Consider the following 23,631-nt stretch of genomic DNA (forward strand, 5'->3'; position numbering starts at 1 on the left):
CTGTCATCTCGAAAAAATATATTATGATTAATTATGTTAATAATGTGATACATTTTCTTTAAAAAATAATTTAAATAAAAATAGTGTCCAAGCAGCTAATGCCTCTTAATATATATCTAAATGACAAAATATATCAATTCAAAATATGAAAATACTCATATTCAGTATGACATCATTGATTAAATTCCAAGAACTCAAATTTAAAATAACATTAAGTAGGTGCTTTAGATAAACAATCACTTGAGTAAATTAATATAACTTTGTAGATAATATATGGTTATATTTCAAAATAAAATAAAAAATGTTGCCAATTACACCCTGAAAGAAATATTTTCATGCCTGAATCTTTATTATCTAAGAATTGTAGTAAAAAATGTAAACAGAAAACAGAGATTTAGGGCTCCATTGTAAATCAAAATAATAATTAAACATTTATTAGCATAGGGTATAAAATGTGATTTACCTTTTATATCAATAATAATGACAAATACTGACAGGAGATATGGTCCAAAAGGATAATTCTTGGCCTGTGTGAACCTTCAATTTTATTCCTGAATCCTCACATTCCCATCTCCACACAACCACCAGTTTAGAGAGCACTAGTGGGTCTACTGCTGAGTGTAAAGCTGCAAATACTTTTTTTAACATTAAAATTTTAAACATGAAAAAATAAGATTAGCATCACATACCATGAATAAATATAGATACTTAAAGCATACAAGTGTCCCTAACTTTCTGCATTACTAAATAATTATTTATAATAAACATTTTTAGAAAGTTGTGATTTTGACCATTTTCTAATTTTCTACCAATCACATTCAGATTGGTTTTGGTGTTTCTGGATAAAATTTGAGAGAAATCTATATTTCTGAGAACATCTTTAGAAGGTATAGTTGTACAACACAATCTAATGCCATCCAGTAATTATAATATGTAATAACAAAGTTGACATTGTTGTTATTATTTTCATATTTTTAATTAAAACATCAATAAAATATTCTTCCATGCATAGCAAGATATATTAATTACATAAACAGAAGCAATTACATCAAACTAAAAGGTATGATTGGACAGCCAAAGCTATTTTCAGTTACAAAAATCAGAGTTTAATAACTGGTGAAACAGAATGAGAGAAAACAAACTACCTCTGAACTATTTGCAGAAAGGTTACCTACTAGCTGGTCAACAGTCTTGAGTTAAAGGCAACCAGAGTGAGTAACAATGAAAACACTAAAGGGAAGAGATATATGTCTTAATGTCAGACCAGAAAAGGTCCAGATTAAGGTTTTCTGCTTGACTATCTCCTGTAGACTCACCTCACCTGCTAAAAATCTGCGTGCTGTGAGGCCACTATTAAATCACAGGGAATAGAAGTTTCCCAAATTTCCTTATAGAACTGATGACAAAATCCCCTTCTGAGCATACTGGGCTCCTTATTCTTCACAAACCTTATAAATATTCCATTGCTGTATGGTTGAATCATTGTAATATTAAGAGGAACAGCTAAAGAGAGAAAGAACACAGTAGATAAACCTTGCTCACAGAGCATTGAGGAAAATGTTTGTGCCCACTGCTGGGGATGACACTCTAGACAGGGTTCATGGGGTAGAGAGACCACGGCTCTCTCACTCTTAATACAAAGAAGCTCATCCAGTAGGCTCCTTCCATTTTGCATTCCTAGGGTAGTACTGGAGGAGCCAGAAATCAGCTAGAACTTTCTTCAGCTGACTCCTCTTCCATCATCAGCCCCCTCTCTGGTTTTTCCTAGTTCTATTTGCTAATGCCTTTGATTTCACCTAACCACAGATAGCCCCATAGTCATATTTCAGAGGCCAAAAAGCCCTTCCCAACATTTCTTGAAGCAAAAGGTTGTGTTCCAAATCTTCTTCTTCTTCTTCTTCTTCTTCTTCTTCTTCTTCTTCTTCTTCTTCTTCTTCTTCTTCTTCTTCTTCTTCTTCTTCTTCTTCTTCTTCTTCTTCTTCTTCTTCTTCTTCTTCTTCTTTTGGTTTTTGTATCACACCCGGTGCTGTTCAGGGATTGCTCCTGGCTCTGAGCTCAGAAATCACTCCTGGCAGGCTCTGGGAACCATATGGGATTCTGGGATTTGAACCACCATGCATCCTGTCCTAAATTGGCTGCATGCAAGGCAAATGCCCTACTGCTGTGCAATCTCTCTCCCCCCACCTTCTTTTATGATGAACTCTACACATTGATTCTGCTAGTGGAAACTGTCATAATAAAATAGCTACAAAAACAGAGTAGATAAATTCTACAAAAAAGGTAATGGTGAAACTAAAGAGAGACATCAGAAGCTAGAGTCAGGAAGAACACAAAACAAGTTACTAAAATCTGAACCTGGGAGATGGTGTAATGATCATGTGCCCAACTTGGGTTTAGTTCATGATATCATATACCCTGACTCCTGGAGCCTACTGGGTAGCCATGCCAAGCAATTCTTGGGTGCAGAATTTGAGACCATACACACACCCCACCAGTCAAAATACTTAAGCATCAACTCCTGCATTATAGACCAAACACCACTGGGAGTGGCCCTTGCCAACAACAATAACAACAAAAAAGTGGGAGAAATATCTTCGGAACAGCTTTGGGATAAGACAAGACTTATTAAATTAAAAAAATAGAAGAGAATTGAGATAACATGGTCAAATAAGAGATCTGATCAACTTGGGTAATCATTGTAATTCCCCACCCTGGGCTGGCTATATCTCTAACTTTTCAGAACTCTTCTTCAAATAATCTCAACAAAACTCCTTTTTTTTCCCTCAAATAAATTATTTGCTGATAAATTCTTTCTTTCTTTTTATTTTTTATTTTTAAATTTTATATTATTTAAACACTTTAATTACAAATATGATTGTAGTTGGGTCATGTAGTCAGTCATGTAAAGAACACCCCCCTTCATCAGTGCAACATTCCCATAACCAATGTCCCGAATCTCCCTCTTCCACACCCCCTTCCCCGCCTGTACTCAAGACAGGCTTTCTACTTTTCTCATTTATTCACTTTGTTATGATAGTTCTCAATGTAGTTATCTCTAACTGCACTCATCACTCTTTGTGGTGAGCTTCACGTCTTGAACTGGACCTTTCAGCCCTCCTCTTCTTTGTCCCTGAGAATTATTGCAAAATTGTCTTTTATTTTTCTTAAAACCCATAGATGAGTGAGACTATTCTGAATCTATCTCTCTCACTCTGACTTATTTCACTCCGCATAATAGATTTTATGTACATCCATGTATAGGAAAATTTCATGACTTCATCTCTCCTGACAGCTGCATAATATTCCATTGTACCATATGTACCACAGTTTCTTTAGCCATTCATCTGTTGAAGGGCATTTTGGTTGTTTCCAGTGTCTGGTTATTATAAAAAGTGCTGCAGTGAATATAGGTGTGAAGCGGGGACTTTTGTATAGTATTCTTATGTTCCTAGGAGTGGGATTGCTGGATCATATGGGGGTTCGATTTCCAGTTTTTGGAGGATCTCCATATCGCTTTCTATAAAGGTTGGACTAGATGGCATTCCCACCATAAGAGTTCCTTTCTCTCCACATTCCTGCCAGCACTGCTTGCTCTCATTCTTTGTCATATGTGCCAATCTCTGTGGAGTGAGACAGTACCTCATAGTTGTTTTGATTTGCATCTCCCTGATGATTTGTGATGTGGAGCACTTTTGCATGTGCCTTTTGGCCACTTGCATTTCTTCTTTGACAAAGTGTCTGTTCATTTCTTCTCCCCATTTTTTGATGGGATTAGATGTTTTTTTCCTGTAAAGTTCTGTGAGTGCCTTGTATATTTTGGATATTAACCCCTTATCTGATGGGTATTGGGTAAATAGTTTCTCTCACTCAGTGGGTGGCTTTTGTATCCTGGGCACCATTTCCTTTGAAGTGCAGAAGCTTCTCAGTTTAATATATTCCCATCTGTTTATCTCTGCTTCCACTTATTTGGAGAGTGCTGTTTCCTCCTTAAAGATGCTTTTAATCTCAATGCCATAGAGTGTTTTACCTATGTGTTGTTCTATATACCATATGGTTTTAGGTCTGTTATCAAGGTCTTTAATCCATTTGGATTTTACCTTCAAACATGGTGTTAGCTGGGGGTCTGAATTTGCTTTTTTGCCAGTGTCTAACCAGTTGTGCCAACACCACTTTTTAAAGAGGCTTTCCTTGCTCCATTTAGGATTTCTTGCTTCTTTATAAAAAAAATTGGGTGTTTATTAAAGCATCCTCGAATAGCTAAAGCAATCCTTGGGAAAAGGAATATGAGAGGTATTACATTCCCCAATGTTAAACTGTATTACAAAGCAATAGTTATCAAAACAGTGTGGTATTGGAATAAAGACAGAACCTCAGATCAGTGGAATAGGCTTGAGTACTCATAAAATGTCCCCCAGACATACAAGCACCTAATTTTTGATATTTTAATTATTAAAATTTTATTTGTTAGACTAATGAATAAAGCCTGGTTTGAGCATCTTCCAGAATCATGGATGTCTATTGACATGTTCTACTGACTTCCAAGTGAAAATGTGGGGTGTTTTTGCTGGTGACAGAAGATATCAGTGGTAGTTTTCAACATTCTGATAATGAGTTTGAACTGACCTTGATGCCTTCCCAGTTATATAAGAATCACTACCATTACCAACAACTCAAAAACCAATATAGCTTGTGTAAGTATATGCTGTCAATGTTATTCTAAAAATATATAACTTCTATGTTTAGGGCTAAATGTCTCTCTCATGCAAATCATGAGTGTTGGTTTAAAAGGTATAGGAGTCACTATCATTATTTAAAGAGAACATATAAATTTTCTTTGAATATTTCTTTTAGATGCACTCCTTTAATAGGCATAACCATTATCGAATATCTTATCATGTTGCAGCAATTGCCCCTATTCTTGGGTTCCATTCAATACAGTATACTAGTAGACAAATCTCTATTCAGAGTTCATGTAAGCAAAAGGCTCCGGGAACTGTTGGTCTTGACATCTTGGCCCCCCACATGCACTAGTAATTCCCTGTGACTCTGTCCCTTTTTGCACAGGCACATTTAAATGGGAAAAGTTAACACATGCAATGAAGTTCTTATCTAATAGACATGGGAACACAATTTTTTTATACTGCAGTTGGATCTTACACCCTAAACACTTGATATAATGACTTGGCTTACACTCCAGTGGGTTGGACATTGACCATTCACCCTGAACCAAGGATACCACCTACGGAAACAAACGTGGTTTCCCACACCAGCACCAGGAACGTAACTGCTACCAAGGAAGGCCATGGCTCTTTCCACTACCACCATGGCACTGACTTACTCCAAAGACAGTTCTTATATCACCCTGACAACTGGGAAACAGCAATAGTCTGCTTTTCGGGCAAGATTCTCTGCAATGCTAACTGATGGTGAGATGGAACCAGAAGACATAATAACACCACCTGGTCTTTGACATGGCCTGAACAGAAACCAGGATCTATAACTACAGAAATCTGACAACAATAACTGTGAGACTGAAGAGCTGACCACTGAGAATGACTGGGGGGCTAGACAACCGAGTTCACTTGGAGCCTTGAATTGGCTTATGCCAAAATAGTTTGGGGGTAATATCTCCTGTTTTTTAGACCAAAGGTGTTTCTTTTCAATTTCTTCAATATTTTGTTGTTCCTAAGTAAATGACAACTAACATACACACACACACCACATATCTTTTTTCTTTTTTTTTTTTTACTGTATCTCCCATCTCTAAAGAAAAAATAGGGGGAGCATACTAAACCTTTGGCTATTGTATTAATGACTTTATAGGTAATATAACTGCTAATAAACTCTCTTCTCTTCTTTTTCTACTTCATTTTTAAATTCTCTATTCTCTATTTCTTAATAACTTTGCTTTCTGTCAGCCTGAAACAAATGTATTATGATCAGTTATGTCAACTATGTGATACATTTTCTTTAAATAAATTTTAAAAAATAAACATAAATAAAGGGTATAGAATGAGTAGACAAACTGTGTGCAAATAGAAATACTCAACTCCAAATGAATCTGAAAGTGTTATAGCTCACTCCATAGATTAGAATTTAACCATTTGAACTCACATTCATTTCTGCTCCATTTCTATCTGCATTCTCTGACTCCAGGGACTTAAAGAGCTTTACTGACCAGCATCTTGTGCTTAGTTATGACTTTCCTGAGTTTATGCCTGTTCTACTTCCCCAATTCCTGGCATTGATATAGTGAACAATCTTTGGTGATGGATTGTCCTATGTCTATGAAAGAATCTGCTCATTTATATCAAGAAGAAAACAGCCTGCCTCTTTCACAATCTAAACCTCACACAGGAAGATTCACAGACCAGAATTAAAGTGTAGATCTTCTCTCACAAACACAAAGAATCTCAAAAGAGAAACAAAATCTTCAGGAACATTGAATTCTAAGCCAAAGTATTAACTAGACAGATTATTTTACTTTGAGCCTTAATCTCAGACAAAGTACAACTGGTACTTTTGTTATATGAGTAAAAATCCATCCTTGGAAGGTAAAGGCAATTGTACCCTCATGGATGCAGCTTACAGAAAATTAATTGCTTGTCTGCAAAAATATTCTACATGAAAAGAAATAGAAAACAAGTACTAGGTCCAAATTCTTCATAGAGGATTTAGTATGATTCTGATACCAATTGAAAATAAAAAGCAGCACTTTTTGTTCCTTGAAAAAAATTTGATAGTGAAAATCAAGCTATAAGAAAAGAAACTAATGTGACCCATGAAATAACATATTTCAAATCATACAAACATCAGCTTCTAATGTATAAGTATAGGCTGAATCCAACAGATATCAAAGGGAATAATTTAAATTAAAAATATTCTGATAATGGATCAAAGCAACACAAAAAGTCATATTCAAGTAATATATATTCATTATACATATTCAAGTAAAATAAACATGTTCCAAACTGCTCTAACACTTTCACCATATTTTATCTTTGATTAATTATAGTTAAATAAAAATTATTCAATAATAAAACATATATTACTAAAATAAGATGATACAAAAAGCTTACACACTAAGGACATCATATAAATTTGACTAAAAGGGGAGACCAATAACTAGTTTTTTATACATAATAAAATACTATGAATATCTTTTAATACCCAAAAGTACCTCTTAACATATTCATAATTACTCTTTTGTCTTTTGTGATTATATTATTCTATTCTTAACACTTCTATACTGATGAGTAGGTGTTTTTTCTAAGTTTTGTGACTGTGAAATTCTGATCTTATCCATTATTATCCATTTGTGTGCATGTCTAACAGATACTATTTATAATAAATTGTTAAAAGTAGATTTAAATTCGTGTATTTTAAAATTGACTGTACAATACTCATTTGCATTTAGTAGAAAAAAATAGATATAAGCTTTTAAGGAAAATGATCAGCCATAATTGATTAAAAAGAGTTTATATTTGTGTGTGAAGCAAAATATCTTTTATTGAAAGAAATTTCAAAAGTATGAGGGGAGAGAGAATGTGATAGGTTCAAAAGAGAACTTGTTTTAGAAAAAAAAAAAAACAGAAAAGCCTTTAATGGCTTTGAGAGGAGTTTATAGAAAATTCCTCCAAGAACTACTGCCTTGAAGCTTTCTGCATACATGAAAGTTAACCTGGATGTTAGCACAGAGACAACTTTTTACAATCCATCATCACCTTTAGATTCTTGCTTAGTTCCTAAGGCTCTAAGATGGCTATTATCTAATTTTAGCCCCAGTTGAATGTCAGACCTATGTGGAAGGAATGGTTAAAGCCTCATGATGATTACCTTGGAAAACTTAGCGATGATTAAATTAGTTTTTTCTGAACTTTCATGTTATCAGTTTCATATCTGAAACCAATTGTAACATTTTAGAGTGTGTGTGTGTTGTGTGTGTGACAACTTAAGTATAAATTGTGAGAACATTTTGTCTAAGCAATAAGAACAATCTTTGTTCCTATTCTACATGGAAGATGGAACCACCTTGATATTCCAATGACCAGTTTGTATGATCTGCAGCAATTACTAGATATTGTTGTCTCCAGTCTCCCATCTGTGAGATGAGTTCAATGAAACTCTACTTCGCTTGCCGAATCAGGATTGTTGTGAGATTTAAGCAATATAATGTGAGGCAAAAGTGCTTCACAAACAATAAAATGGTCTACAAATAACAGAGATTAGCAATTAAAAACAGGCTCAATGTGCCAGAATGTTCTCTACTCGACTTGCTTTAACCTGAAAAGATTTCTGCAAACATTGGAAAGTGCCAGGCTCAGATGCATGCACCCTGCAGATAGAATGGTGAATCATAATGGTGATTTCTTAGAGGACTGGGAATGACATTCCTTTTTCTTTTTTGCTTTTTATCTCTCATACTTAGCAGAATAATGCTTTTTATTGATTCTCAACATCAAAGTCACATCTTTTTTTTCAAGTCTGACATTTGCTATTATCTCTTCACAGCAACGAATTCTAAAAGCAAGACCATAAAAAATTTTTAAAAACTCTAAATTCTACAGTGTTTCTATTGATTAAAAACAAACACGGTTCATTAAAAACACCACTGGGATTTGAAGCACTTAGAGGTAATCTTTTCCACTCCTTGGCATTAAAAAATATAGTGATTTATAGATCAGAGAGGTTCTAAGAAGGAGCTGTTGTTATTGAAATAAGCTTCAGTTAAAAAATAAATTGTAACTTAGAATTTAAAGTTTTCCTAGTGGTATCTACCTAGGAGAAGAATAAGTTTCTCTTTAAATTAATACTAAATGGCAAATCAGTATTGGCATAGCATAATTTTCTATAAGAAAGATCTTCCATATATTTATCCTGGTATCTCTGCCTGAGCCCAGGATGCCTTAGTCGTCCACCAAAAGCAGACAAGGTGAGGCTCGGTAGAGGTGAGGCCAAACCATCACGACCTGCTGTCTTTAGTGATCCTCCCAGAGTGGGGAAAGTCTGTGCTCCTGTCAGGGCGAATTATGGGCCAGACTCAGTCTGCTGCCTCCTGCTCCTCCTTCTGGCCAGGTGTCATCTTGGCGGAGGAGAAATGTGAAATGGGCTAACCCAGGCTCTTTGCCCTCCTGGAAGGACATCAGCTGATAGGCCACTAAATAAAGGGAGAAAGACATGAAGAAGGAGTCCTCAATTGGCCACAAACTCTTTGAGACTAAATTGTATTGTAGGAATATGTGTTTTGATTTTTTTACTTATATCCAACATTAGTTATCCTTGCACATCTCTGAGTATATTTTCCTTTCTGAGTGTTTTCCTTATTATTAGCAAATACATAGCTTTCACAGATATTTGCATCAACTGTACTGTTGATATAGTTTGAATGACAAATATTTATCTAAATTTATTTCAAAATTTTATAAGTTTCAAACTCTAAAATATGGACATAAACTGATTATAACTAAAAATGCAACAGAAATATAACTAAAAATCTCATTTTGTTATTTTTATCACCTCCACACCATAATTCTTTTTATTTGTTTGTTTTTGTTTTGGGGTCATACCCGGAGGCACTCAGGGGTTACTCCTGGCTCTGAGCTCAGAAATCATTCCTGCCAGGCACAGGTGACCATATGGGATGCTAGGATTCAAACCATTGTCAGCACTGCATAGGCTACGTAAGCAAATGCCCTCCTACTGTGCTCTCTCTGGCCCCCACACTATATTTCTTAGACACTAGACAAAAATTTCAAAAGAAATAGTAGAAGAAAAACTTAATGCTTGCTGTCCAGACTGAAAAATTTACAATAGAGTTCTGTTCTTAGTCACTGTGACACTCAGAGATCTCTGTCACATCTAAAATATGTGGAATGTTTTATTGATATACCTCTGGAGACTTTAAATCTCCAGTTTTTACCCAGCCACTTAAAAAAGATAAAGCAGAAACATGACTACCATTTTCACTGGGCGAGCAACATGAACAAATTGAGTTTCCCAATTTTAATTACATATGTACTGATATTATAGACTCCCTGACCATGATTGACAATGACCATAGGAACATAAGTTGTAAGTTTAAACTTGCTCTTCAACCTGTGTTCTCTCTTGAACATGTATCATTTGTTGCCTATTTCTACCCTGGAGAAGCCTGTGTTCTCTCTTGAACACATACTTTTCTCTCTTTCTTTTCCTTCATATCTTTCTAAATAAAAACTATCTTCACAAAATACTAACCCAGAATGGCCTCCTTAGATAAAAAACAAACAAACAAACAAACAAAAAAAAACTTTGATTGCAAAGTAACATGTTGGGATACATAGATAATACAAGAGTAGGTAAAGAGATAGGTATGAAGACAAACCCTCACATAAATAGGCATGGTCCACAGCCCAAAAAAGAAACATGTGGTATTTATTTATCTAACTTTCACATGTTTACCAGAAGTTATTGTTAATATGCAAGTCAAAAGTGACCTGAAGCTTTCTATTTCCAACAAGCTTTCAGATGCTTCTATTTTATAAACTTGGGGAGAAACAGTTTAGATTTAGCTCTAAGATTCAGATTAATATTCTAAGAGTTTAGATTAAGCTAGAGCTGGATTCAGGATCTAGAGATGAAACAGGCACAGAGCACCACATTCACTGTTTCGCAGTTGTGTGAATATTGACCAAGTATTGAATGTCTTGCAGTCTGATTCCTCATCTGTTAAACAGTCCATGACAAGGAATGGGGTGGAGGGAGGGGAGCCATTGGGCTTGCCTTGCATGCGGCTGGCCTGAGTTCTTTGGCATCCCATGTGGTCTCTTGACCCTAGCAGGAGTGATCCCTGAGCACAGAGCCCGGAGTAAGCCCTGAGCACTTCCAAGTATGGCCACAAATTAAAACATACAAAAGAAAAACAAAAATCAGGAGAGTGAAAAGCTACTTGATTGAATGTCATGGGAAATAAATCAAGTAATATGTGTAAAGTGCACTTGAACATGCCTCAGATTTATGAAAGTCAATGTGATCATGATAACACATTTTTTAACCATGTTGCAACTGTTCTTTGAATAAAGACTTGCTACTCTATTGGCTGAATTTAATTATCAAATGTTCTCAAGAACATCTGAAATAACTGTGAATATATATTCATGATGATCCTTGATAGTGCTACAAATTCTGTATCCTCATCAATTGTGGACGTTTTAGGGTTTCATTGTATCTCTTCTAACTGTGTTATCACACTGGACCCACCACAAAAGGACCAATATTTCTCTATGACCCTCTCCCTGACTTGGTCTCTCCCCTTCCTTCAATTTTTCCTCAAGTGACAACAGTTCATTGTCATTATTTGGCTTTATTTGTTCTGGAGTGAGAACATCCTGTATTAGAATTTCTCTTTTTGGCTTCTTCTGCTTAGCATTAGTGTCTGTTTAAATTTGTTTCATGGTAATTGATGTTTCAAACTGTATGGAAATGTACACAGACAAGAATAGTTAGATAATTCTTAAGAAAAACAAAGATGATCTTTTATATGGGCTACTGTTTCCCAACATTTTTTATACAATCTTAACTTTTTTCCTTCAGAAAATAGTTCTTTTAAAAGATCATCTTGATATATATAATGTAGTTTTTTTTCACTAAACAATTTAACAAGTATCATTCCTTAAAGGTGTTTATCTTAGCAGACATCATCATGAAAACATAGGATTTCCCAGTCTTTTAAACATTTATACCCATGTCTTTCTCTACACTGATTTATAGTCAGGTAGCATTTTCCAACTAAGACCTTTATTTTTCTACTTCTGCAGCTTCTTTTGACCCAAATGATTTTATTCATTTCTATAGTAGACTAATAATGGTTGCATTAATAACTATATAGGTAAGCTTCTATATTGATCTAGAACTTAGTTTTTAATTCTAAAACTCTTTTTAAAATAAGTTTCAGATCATTTTATCTGTTATTTAACTTATATATTTATTTTGCCGAATAAGTAATATTTATCTCATTTGATTTGTAAAAATTTTAAGTCATCTTTACTTAGATTATTCATGATTATCATGTGCAAAGTATAAAGATACATAAAGATTTATTTTTCTCAGGAAGATTTATTTTTAACTTAATAATTCATGTTTTAAGTATGCAAATACATTGCATTATTACTTCATTATAAATGCCAATTGCCAGCAAGCACATGTTATGATAGAATAACCTTTACTGTTGTATTCATGATTAAATATTGGTTCTTTGACTTTTATATTTTGTGCCATGCTTTAATTTTGTGAAACATTTTTAAAGGTTTATTATTGTTTCAAGTTAAAATACTATCTATGTATTATTAAATAGTGATTTATAGATGCAACAAAATCATAACTCTTGAATTATGGCAATCTTACTGAAAAAAGTAAAACTAACAAAAAGATCTGATTTACAATAATTGTAAGAGGAAGCTAAATAACTTTGTAAGTCACCTTTTAAGGTTTTAAAGTTAAATGGTTTATAAACTGATAACATTTTTCAATGCTCCCTACTGCATAACTTCAAGAAAATGTAATTCATCCCATACCATCCATCAGTATACTTTTGTACTCTAAAATAGTATACCTTCGTCACAATAAAACAGCTATACCAAGAAATTCCCTAACATTTCCAAAATATGTAGTGCTATGAGATCAATCAACACAGCAAAGTGAGATTCTAACATTTTATGTAAGCATGCTATAAAATACAGATAAAAAGTATATTCACATAAAATCACAATGGTCAAATACAAATGGATTAGAGACCTTGATATCAGAACCAGAACCATAGGTATATGAAAGAACACAAAGGTAAAACACTCCATGACATTTAAACGAAAGGCATCTTCAAGGAGGAAACACCACTGTCCAATCAAGTGGAAGCATAGATAAACAAATGGAACTATGTTAACCTGAGAAGCTTCTGCATCTCAAAGGAAATAGTGTCTAGAATACAAAGGCCACCCACAGAATGGGAGAAACTATTCACCCAACATCATCAGATAACGGGCTAATATCTAAGATATACAAGGTACTTACAGAACATAACAAGAAAAAAATCATTTAATCACATCAGAAAGTGGGGAGAAGAAATGAACAATTACTCAAAAATAAAATATAAATGACCAAAGTCACATGAAAAATGCTCCACATCACTAATCATTAGGAGATGCAAATCAAAACAACAATGACATACCATCTCAAGCCACAGAGACTGGCACACATTGCAAAAAACACTCATTTATGGGATTTAAGAAAAATAAAAGAAAGTATTGTAATAATACCCAGAGATAATAGAGATGAGGGCTGGAAGGACTGGTTCATAATATGAAGCTTACCATAAGAAATGTTGAGTGAAGTTAGAGAAAAACTACAGTAACAACTTACATGATAATGGTAGTGAGTGAGAAGAATAGAATATCTGTCTCGAATACAGGCAGGGGGGTTAGGTTGAGGGAGATGGGGGGCATTAATGGTGGGAATGTTGCACTGGTAAAAGGGGGTAATCTTTTTTATAACTGAGACCCAACTACAAACATGTTGGTAATCATGGTGCTTTAATAGATATTATTTAAAAAATAAATAAACAAATAAAAAGAGTAAATGCATAAAAACATAAAAACCATCTTCTTCAAATATTTGGGGAAATTGACACTGAACTGAAATGTTCTGTGGTCATCCTAGAGATGCAGAAATTCATTATTATATATCCATGTTATCAACAAAGTGATCTAGTTGAGAAGTGTGATTCCAGATTTTTTTTAATACAGGTCTGGATGAAGCCAGGCTGCCAGAGAAAGAATTGGCTGCCAAAACATTACATTAAAAAGTACCTTCCTTTCTGATCCTTGATATTTAGCAGACTGTTCATCAGATTGATGACTCCTTAGACAGAGATGAAGGAGGTGGGAGTATGTTTTAGTTGGGATCCATCTGCCCCTGCCACTGGTAGATAACACAGTACTTTAAAGGGAGTTTCCTACAAATTATAGCTAAAATAAGACATATAAAATAAAGTTAAAAACCAAGGATAGTAACTGGGAAGTATAAATTAAGAGAAACTTTATTTCTATACTCTACTTCTTACCTACCCTTGCCCAAGCCTTATGTATATAATATATAAAATTAATATATAAATGATATAAAGTAATATGTAAAATTAATATAAGAATATCTTTGTTAGTAGGACAACTTTTAAAATAGTTCAATTTAATAACCTATACCTTTACTATCTGTAAGAATTACTCTAAGATATATAAAAATGTAAATAGATCATATGCCTTATCTGAGGCCCTACGAACTATGTCTGGCACCACATATATGTGTGTTCACACATACATGAGAATTAGAGTTGAGCGATTTGTAAATTAACTAGTCACATCCAGCTAGTGGTGGTGGTAGAGTCACCCCTGAATGATTTAAATTTTTAATTTGGCTCAATAATTAGAAAGGGATGGGCCCGGAGAGATAGCAGAGTGGCGTTTGCCTTGCAAGCAGCCGATCCAGGACCATAGGTGGTTGGTTCGAATCCCAGTGTCCCATATGGTCCCCCGTGCCTGCCAGGAGCTACTTCTGAGCAGACAGCCAGGAGTAACCCCTGAGCACTGCCGGGTGTGGCCCAAAAACAAAAACAAAAACAAAAGAAAGGGATAATATTCAAGTTGTCCATATGACTGGCCAAAGTTGTCTTTAAATGTTAGAATCTGGAGGACTGGAGTGGTGGCACAAGCGGTAGGGCGTTTGTCTTGCACGTGCTAACCTAGGACAGACTGTGGTTTTATCCCCCAGTGTCCCACAAGCCAAAACCAATTTCTGAGTGCATTTCTGACACCTGGGTGTCAGCGGGTGTGCCCAAAAAACAACAAAAATATCTCAATAAATAAATAAATAAATAATAAATGCTGGAGTCTGCAGCAAATGAATATAAGAAAGGGTTCATTAGAATAAAAAGAGATAGAAAACACTAACATAATTTTGAATAGCTAATATGCAATAGCAGATAGATAAGCAGGAAACTTAATGTTTTATTTTGTAGGCATTCCTAAATTAATAAAATATATTTTAAAATTTCTGTGATAGGTTAATTAAAGTATATAAAGCATACATTATTATATTATAAAGCTTATCATTATATTTTAATTCACTAAGGCATTTGATTTTTCAAAATGTGAAGAAGATCACATGTAAAGAAAAGTCTCTGGCACTGAGAGAGTAGATAAGGACTTACTTAGGTGTTTGCTTGACAGCCCCTTAATTGATTCCACAGAACTGCATATAGTTACCTGGGCACCAACAAGAGTAAGCCCTGAGCACAGAACCAAGAGTACAGTCTAATGAGCACTTCTAGTAGGCTCAAATAAATAAATTAAATAAATCAATAAATAAATAAATAAAAATTCTCAAAATAAGTCATAGAAGTGGATAGATACAGAAAAAAAACCCACTCATCTGTAGTATATAGATAATATCAAATGGTGGCAAACCCTTCAGCTTGTATTATAAAACTAAGATTAGCAAGCAATGGGAGGAGAGAAAAAGGTGGGGAAATAGCACTTTATGTCAGACATATCACCTATGATAATTGGCCAGAAATCAACAATTGTCAAAATTAGTTATTCAAAAATGTTAGTTTTTCAAGAAAAAATGTCATAAAGTTACTCAATTCAGTATGTTCTTTGTTTCCTAGGGTTCCTCTAAATCAATAATTCTCCCATCTAATATATATTAACTTTGGGGTCCAGTATTTTATAATTTATCTCCAAATAGCATGAGATAGTGACTAGACTGATTTTTTTTCTTTCTCAGCAAAGTGAATTTAGGATTATCTAATATTGCTTGGCAATGTTATGAGAAGAATTACAGGCATTGAAGTCATGCATATTACACCCACATTTTTCACCTCACTGTGCAGTCAGCCAAATTATATATTTATTAATTTTGTTAAGCTGGCCTCACGAGTCAATAGATTGAATAGAGTCCCTGTTAATTAAGTTTGCTGATGAAATGACTAGAAGCTTAGAGAACTGCTTTGGAATTAAAAATGAGTTTAACCAGCTGGAAAGGATTTATGCAATGGATAAGGATTGGACCAGATGACCTCTGTGGTCTCTCCTACTCTCATATTCTGTAAAGAACTGAGAAATTTATATATCACAAGAACTTATATATGATAAAGTGCAATATAAAAAAGAGACTAACTATATTCATTAAATACATCTATGTATACATAATTAGAATAAAAAAGGAGTGATAAGCCCAGACATAATTATGGAGGCTTACAGAGCATCTAAATATCTAATATTGGATGCTGAGAGACCTTCTAAATATGTAGTACCAAAAATTAAATATACCAAATTCAATATACCAAAGATTAATTAATTTACAACACTGAGATTCTTTGCTTGCTAAAAAGTTTTACAAAATATTTTATATCTAATTCTGACTAGATATTTATCCCTAAAGTCTTTATATGCTTGCTAATTGATAAGATTATATTTTCCTTTAGTTAAAAAATCCTAGTAGTCCAATTAAATTTTAAACAAGAGAATATATATAAAAGGGGGCTGGAGCGATAGCACAGCGGTAGGGCACTTCCCTTGCATGCAGCTGACCCAGGACAGACCTGGGTTCCTCGGCATCATATCTGATCCTCCAAGCCAGGAGCAATTTCTGAGCACATAGCCAGGAGTAACCCCCAACTGTCACTGAGAGTGGCCAAAACAAAAATAAAAACAAAACAAGAAAACATATACAAAAATACTGTACATCAATTTTCAACTTTGTTCCTGACAGAGTTCTCATGTAATTCTTAATCTTTATTCTTTTGGTTTGACTAACATAGAATAACCTCTATAGAAGACAGCTTCATCTAAAATAAATATACTTAATACCCACATGTATGTGTATTAAATGAACATATAATTTTATTGCTCCACATTCAAATACCAGAACTCATGACAGGTATTCAAAAAAAGAATAGCAAAAACTTGAAATAATATTCAGCTTCATAAAGTGTAAGTTAGAACTCATTGAGATAGTATTACAGTAATAAAATGATTTTCATATAAAAATACTTACAATGGCCAATAACACAATTGTGAAAGAATATGAATTGTGATACTCTGATAATTGCAGTATAAATTGAGAATTTGGTGGTACTACTATAGCTAATCTGAAACGTTTTTTATTATCTAGTAAATCCATTCCTAGGCATTTTTTCCTCACTGAAATACATGCATAGTTTATCAGATAACAATTCTATTCAATTTTTAAAACCACCAACAGCAGGATGGATAAATTGTTCCCATATTCATACAACAAAATAGCAAGATCTATAAAAGTTTCTTTATTCAGAACCAGATAGATAGTACAGAGGTTAATGCAATTGCCTTGTACATGAAAATACCCCATTTTAATCCCTCATAGCGCAACTGGATCCTTGAGCACTGCCAGCAGATATATCTGAGAATAACCAGGACTAAGTCTTGATTTTGGTCAATTGTATGTCAAATACCTGCACAAATAAAAGCAAACAAATAAGAACATAATGATATTTTTCTTTAGTCACTGATAGATTAAAAATATTGAACAAGAAAAATGTCATAGAATCAGGCAGGAGAGAGGGCAGTGGGGACAATGGAAGGGAAATGAAGATATTAATGGCATGAAATATGACTGTGATGGGTTGTTGGACATAGTATGACAAAAACTCAATCATGAACCATTTTGTAACTGTTATCTCATGGTAATTCAATTAAAGAATTTATTTGATTAAAATTATTGAACAAAATGGCTAGAAACAATGACTAACAAATAGTTACATTTATAAGTAAAAAATAAAAATGTATTTAAAGACATAAAAATAGGAATCATAGTGCTCGCTTCAGCAGCACATATACTAAAATTGGAACAATAAAGAGAAGATTAGCACGGCCCCTGCACAAGCAAGGATGACACGCAAATTTGTGAAGCGTTCCATATTTTAAAAAAAAAAAGGAATCATAGTTAATGTTGGCATATTGGTTGAGAGTGCAATATTGGCCTGTATGGGAATGTATAAATATATAAAGAGAATGGATAAATTTTCTTTGTCTTCTGCAATGTCACTCATATATTTATCTATAAAAATTCATGAAGATGTATACACCTAAAAATAAGCATTTTATCACATTTTTTAAAGTTTAAAAAATGTTATCCAGATGAACTTTGGATAAATGTTCCAAATACATATTTGAAATGTGGAAATAGTAGAAATTCTACACAATTTTCTTTCTCAAAGGAGGATTAATGGCTTAATGCAATCATGTCCAGTGGCAGGCTGGAAGTAGATGACCTTTCTTGAACTTTTCAGCCCTATGATCCTCTGATATTTCCTTCAATGTGTTTTCCTTAAAAACCCCTCCGTCTTTCTGTTTCCATAGTATTGAGCTGTCCAAGACTGTTTTAACTCTAGAGAGTTTCTCACAAGTGCAACATGGGTAGAATGTGTAACTTCCCTAATAGGTAATATGACGAAGTTGTATCCAGCAGGGAATATCAATGAAATTTTGTACAGTCTTGCTTGAGTAGGACAAATAATGCAAGGTCACATACAATTTTCTTTCTGCCCTAATCTCTGGATATTTTAGCACTATTCCTTCAAAATGTTCCCCTCTTGTTGTATGCTCTTCACTTGATTTTATTTCCTCCTTCCCACTCCAGCTATCCCAGTGGGACTAAGTTAAATTTTCTTATGTCAACTTCAGAATAATTTTTAAACTTTATAAGTGTATGCATATGTAAGAGGAGATCTCCAAAAATTTCAAGCACTTCTGCATAAAAGCTTACTGGATTAACTGTCCTTATGTAAATAAGGAATGTAAGTAATTAAAGACTATATCTTGCTTTCTCACATATATATTGGAGTTATGTGGATGCAGCCAGAGAGAAGCTACCTTCAGAAGAAAGGAGAACATTTTTTGTAAAATGATGTAAAGGACCTTATCTTGACTGTAAAGAGTAAGGCTCTTGAATCTTCGTTCAAGGAACTTAAACGTTTTTCAAATATAGCTCTAATAAAATGCTTGATTAACTCTGTTTTTGTTTTGTTTTGTTTGCTTTTGACTTTTGGACCACATCTCGTGATGCTTCTGAAGGCTCTCTTAGGACCATATGGGAAGGCAGGGGATTCACTCTAGATCAGCTGCATGCAGGGTAAATGCACTCTGGCTCCTCAAATATTTTTTAATGAAGTAACATTGTTCAAAGGATGGGAGATGGATCAAAAGGTCTGAAACAAAAAACTTATGTAGGATATGGCTTCACTTGTATGCCCAACCACTGCCTGCTATAGTCCTAGTGACCCAGAGCACATAAGTGTGTGCATATAGGTATACATATATATATACATATGTAGTATATATAATAACTACATTATACTGAAAATGTCAATAAGAATATAATTACACTGCCTCAAATATTTATAAATAAAATATAATGCTATTTGTGTAGTAATTTAATAAGGGCATATATTTTGCTGAGGCAATGTGGAAATAAAAAAGAATGAATTTGCTTCCTATTAACATAGACATCTTATAAACATTTTAAATTGAAGAAATCACTGAATTCTTAGATGCCTATTATTTCTGGAAGTTCCCCAAGTTAAACATTGACTCTGGAGAAGTAAACTCACTGATTTGAAGACATCTACATTAATGAACTGGACATTTGTTCCCAGATTTTTAAGGCTCTCTGAAGTCTTCAATTTTAGGATCCTCATTCTAGCTCTATGCCATAGAATGGTAGGGGGTAACCCAGAAACACAGCATCCCAAATACTATGCAACTGTGTGGGGTGCAATCTCAAACTGCAGCTAATGGAATCTCAGCAGGAAACCAGAAGAGATTTTTTTCCAAACTCATTATAGTTGCAGGTTACTGTAGTTGAAAAATTGATTTTGCTCTGGAAAGTCAAAATCTAACTTCACAATGTCATCAATAGTAGAGGCTTGGATGTAAAATGTATCCAGTCACATTTGATAGACATGTCTTATGTCACTCAATGGCATCCCAAATGCCAATATCATTTTACAGATAAACTATAGGAATAAGAACAGAAAAATGTTATTTGTTTTAGAGGAAAAAAATGAGATTTTAACATAATTACAAGGTTCTTTATTTAGTGAGGAAATGGTCAAAATATAACTAGCAAACAGAATTAGCTTTGACTTCTAAAAGAATCTCCATCAGATGGCCGATACTTAAGTTGCCCCTGAATAAGGTCTATCATATGAACAAAAGAGCAGATTCCATTCGTTTACTAAGTCAGTGATCTATATCAAAATAATTTCAGAACCAACTGTTTAAAATACCTATAAAGAGATAAATTTTGTAAATCATAATATCTACTCTCGTTTTAAATATATAAAGTTTAAATACCCCAGAATTTTTTTAAACCTTAGCTGAAAAATATTGGCCCATTAAGACAAATAGTGATTAGGCAAGAAAAAGGTATCAAGGGCATCCAGATACAAAAGGAAGAAGTCAAGCTTTCACTGTTTTCAGATGACATAATACTATATTTAGAAAACCCCAAAGACCCTACCAAAAAACTTCTAGAAACAATAGATTTATATAGCAAAGTAACAGGCAGTAAAATTAATACACAAAAATTAATGGCGTTTTTAAACATCAATAATGATAGAGAAGACATGGACATCAAAAAAGCAATACCATTCACATTAGTGTCACACAAACCCAAATCTCTTGGAGTCAACTTAACTAAAGATGTGAAAGACCTATACAAAGAAAACTACAAAACCCTGCTTCAAGAAATAAAAAAGGATATAAGGAAATGGAGACACATACCTTGCTTATGGATTGGGAGGATTAACATAATTGAAATGTCAATACTCCCAAAGCATTGTACAGATGTAAAGCAATCCATCTAAGAATATCAATGACATTCTTAAAAGAAGTTTTTCAAACACTACTGAAATTCATCTGGAACAATAATCACACACAATATCTAGAGCAACCCTTGGGAAAAGTAATATTGGAGGCATCACTTTCCCCAGCTTTAAACTGGATTACAAAGCTGTAGTCATTAAAACAACCTGGTATTGAATAAAGAAAGACTCTCAGATTAGTGGGATAGACTAGAGTATTCAGAGAATGTTCCCCAGACATACAATAAATTAATCTTTGATAAGGGGCAACAAATGCAAAATGGAGCAAGGAAAGCCTCTTTAATAAGTGGTATTGGGACAGCAGGTCAGCCACTTGCAAAACAACTAACTCAGATCTTCATCTAACACCTTGCACAAAGATCAAAAGGAAATGGATTAAAGACCTTAATAAAAACAATGAGGTATATAGAACAACACATAGATAAAATTTTCCAAGACTTTAAGACTAAAGGCATCTTCAAGAAGAAAACAGTACTCTCCAAACAAGTGGAAGCAGAGATAAGTAGATGGGACTGAACTTCGCTGGATCTCAGATGCCAGCACCCTTCTGCCTTTCTACTCTGCAGTCCTGCATTTTCGGCCTGATTTCACCCTTGGTGCGGCTCATCAGCCAGCCTGCCTTCCTGTGAACGTTCCAGGGAGTCTGCCTTCCCGTGAGCCTTCCGTGGAGGTGAATCGACACGCCCAGAAAGGGAGGAGCCACTGAACTTTGCTGGATCTCAGATGCCAGCACCCTTCTGCCTCTCTACTCTGCTGTCCTGCATTTCCGGCCTGATTTCATTCTGGGTGCGGCCCATCTGCCAGCCTGCCTTCCTGTGAGCCTTCCGTGGAGGTGAGTCGACACGCCCAGAAAGGGAGAAGCCAGAGGAGCACGGTTGCTCCGCTCCCCTTCGCGACGGTGCACAGCATTTAGCCGATGAATACAATCACAACACATAGAAAAACACGCAGTACTAGTGTGACAATGGGGAAACAACACGGGCCAGTGCCAGACATAGAGAATGAAGATGGCAACTCTGATGACTTGAACATGACCAACCACCTAGTCAGTCTCTCAGATAAGGAGTTTAGAGTTGCAATATGGAACATGTTCAAAGAACTCAAACAAAGTATAGAAGAGAAAACTAAAAAGAATCAGGAGAATATGAAGATAGAAATGAGAAAACTCCAAACAGAAATTTCAGATCAAATAACAGGTCTGAGAAACTCAGTAGATGAATTGAAGAAAAACATGTTTGAGATTTCCCACAGGTTAACAGCAGCTGAGGATAGAATCAGTACACTGGAAGATGAGATACATAACAATTACATACAGCAGAAGAAATTGGAAAAAAGCCTCAAAGCAAATGATCAAACAATGGAAAAATTACTCAAAGAATGGGAACAGATGAAAATAGAAGTCTATGATAAGCTCAACAGAAACAACTTAAGAATCATTGGAGTCCCAGAGACTCAGGAAGAAAATCTCCAGGAAGAATCAACAGTCAAGAACATCATTAAAGAGAAACTACCAGAGATAATGAATACATGTGATCAAATCCTGCATGCCCGAAGAGTGCCACTAAAAGAGACCCCAGAAAAAACACCCCAAGACACATCCTAGTCACTATGATGAATCCCATAGATAGAGACAGAATTCTGAAAGCAGCAAGATCGAAAAGAGAAATTACATTCAAGGGAACATCCTTGAGATTTACTGCAGACCTGTCACCAGAAACACTCAAGGCCAGAAGGCAGTGGTGGGACATAGTGACAAAACTCAATGAAATAAATGCTTCGCCTAGAATACTGCACCCAGCAAAACTCACTTTCAGGTTTGAAGGAACAATACATAGTTTCACAGACAAACAACAGCTCAAAAACTTCACAGACTCAAAACCATTCTTAAAAGAAAAACTGAACGGCATACTTTAAGACAAGGCTTACCAACAGACACACCAAACTTTAATATAAAGATGGCACTAACTCCCAGGACAATTCTTTCTCTCAATGTCAATGGACTAAATGCACCAGTTAAGAGACACAGAGTGGCTAAATGGATCAAAAAACTCAATCCAACCTTCTGCTGCCTACAAGAAACGCACCTGAATAGTCAGAACAAACATAGACTCAAAATAAAAGGCTGGAGGAAAATCATCCAAGCAAACAACACCCAAAAAAAAGCAGGAGTGGCCATATTAATATCAGATGATGCAAACTTTATACTTAGGAAAGTTGTAAGGGACAAAGATGGACATTTTGTATTAATCAAGGGATATGTACAGCAGGAAGAAATCACCCTCCTAAACATATATGCACCGAATGAGGGGCCAGCAAAATATTTAATACAACTGTTGACAAATCTGAAAAATAATATCAATAACAACACAATAATTGTGGGAGACCTCAACACGGCATTGTCAACACTAGACAGGTCAACCAGACTGAAACCCAACAAGAATATACTAGACCTGAGGAGAGAAATGGAAGAAAGAGGCCTAGTAGATATATACAGGACACTCCACCCCCAGAAGCCTGGATACACATTTTTCTCTAATGTACATGGGACATTCTCTAGGATAGACTACATGTTAGCACACAAAACATACCTCCATAATATCAAGAGGATAGAAATTTTGCAGGCTGCCTTTGCTGACCACAAAGCCCTGAAATTATATATTAACTACAAAGGGACACAGAAG

General features: G+C 34.7%; 1 non-coding gene across 1 annotated transcript; it reads left to right on the forward strand.

The window, feature by feature from the left end:
- The first annotated feature begins 17,878 nt into the window (after positions 1 to 17,878).
- On the forward strand, positions 17,879 to 17,989 carry LOC126023588 (U6 spliceosomal RNA). The gene has a single exon (XR_007500702.1). It is a non-coding gene; the product is annotated as a U6 spliceosomal RNA (small nuclear RNA).
- The last annotated feature ends 5,642 nt before the right edge of the window (positions 17,990 to 23,631 follow it).

Source organism: Suncus etruscus, chromosome 11 (genome assembly GCF_024139225.1).
Source record: "Suncus etruscus isolate mSunEtr1 chromosome 11, mSunEtr1.pri.cur, whole genome shotgun sequence".
NCBI lineage: Eukaryota > Metazoa > Chordata > Mammalia > Eulipotyphla > Soricidae > Suncus > Suncus etruscus.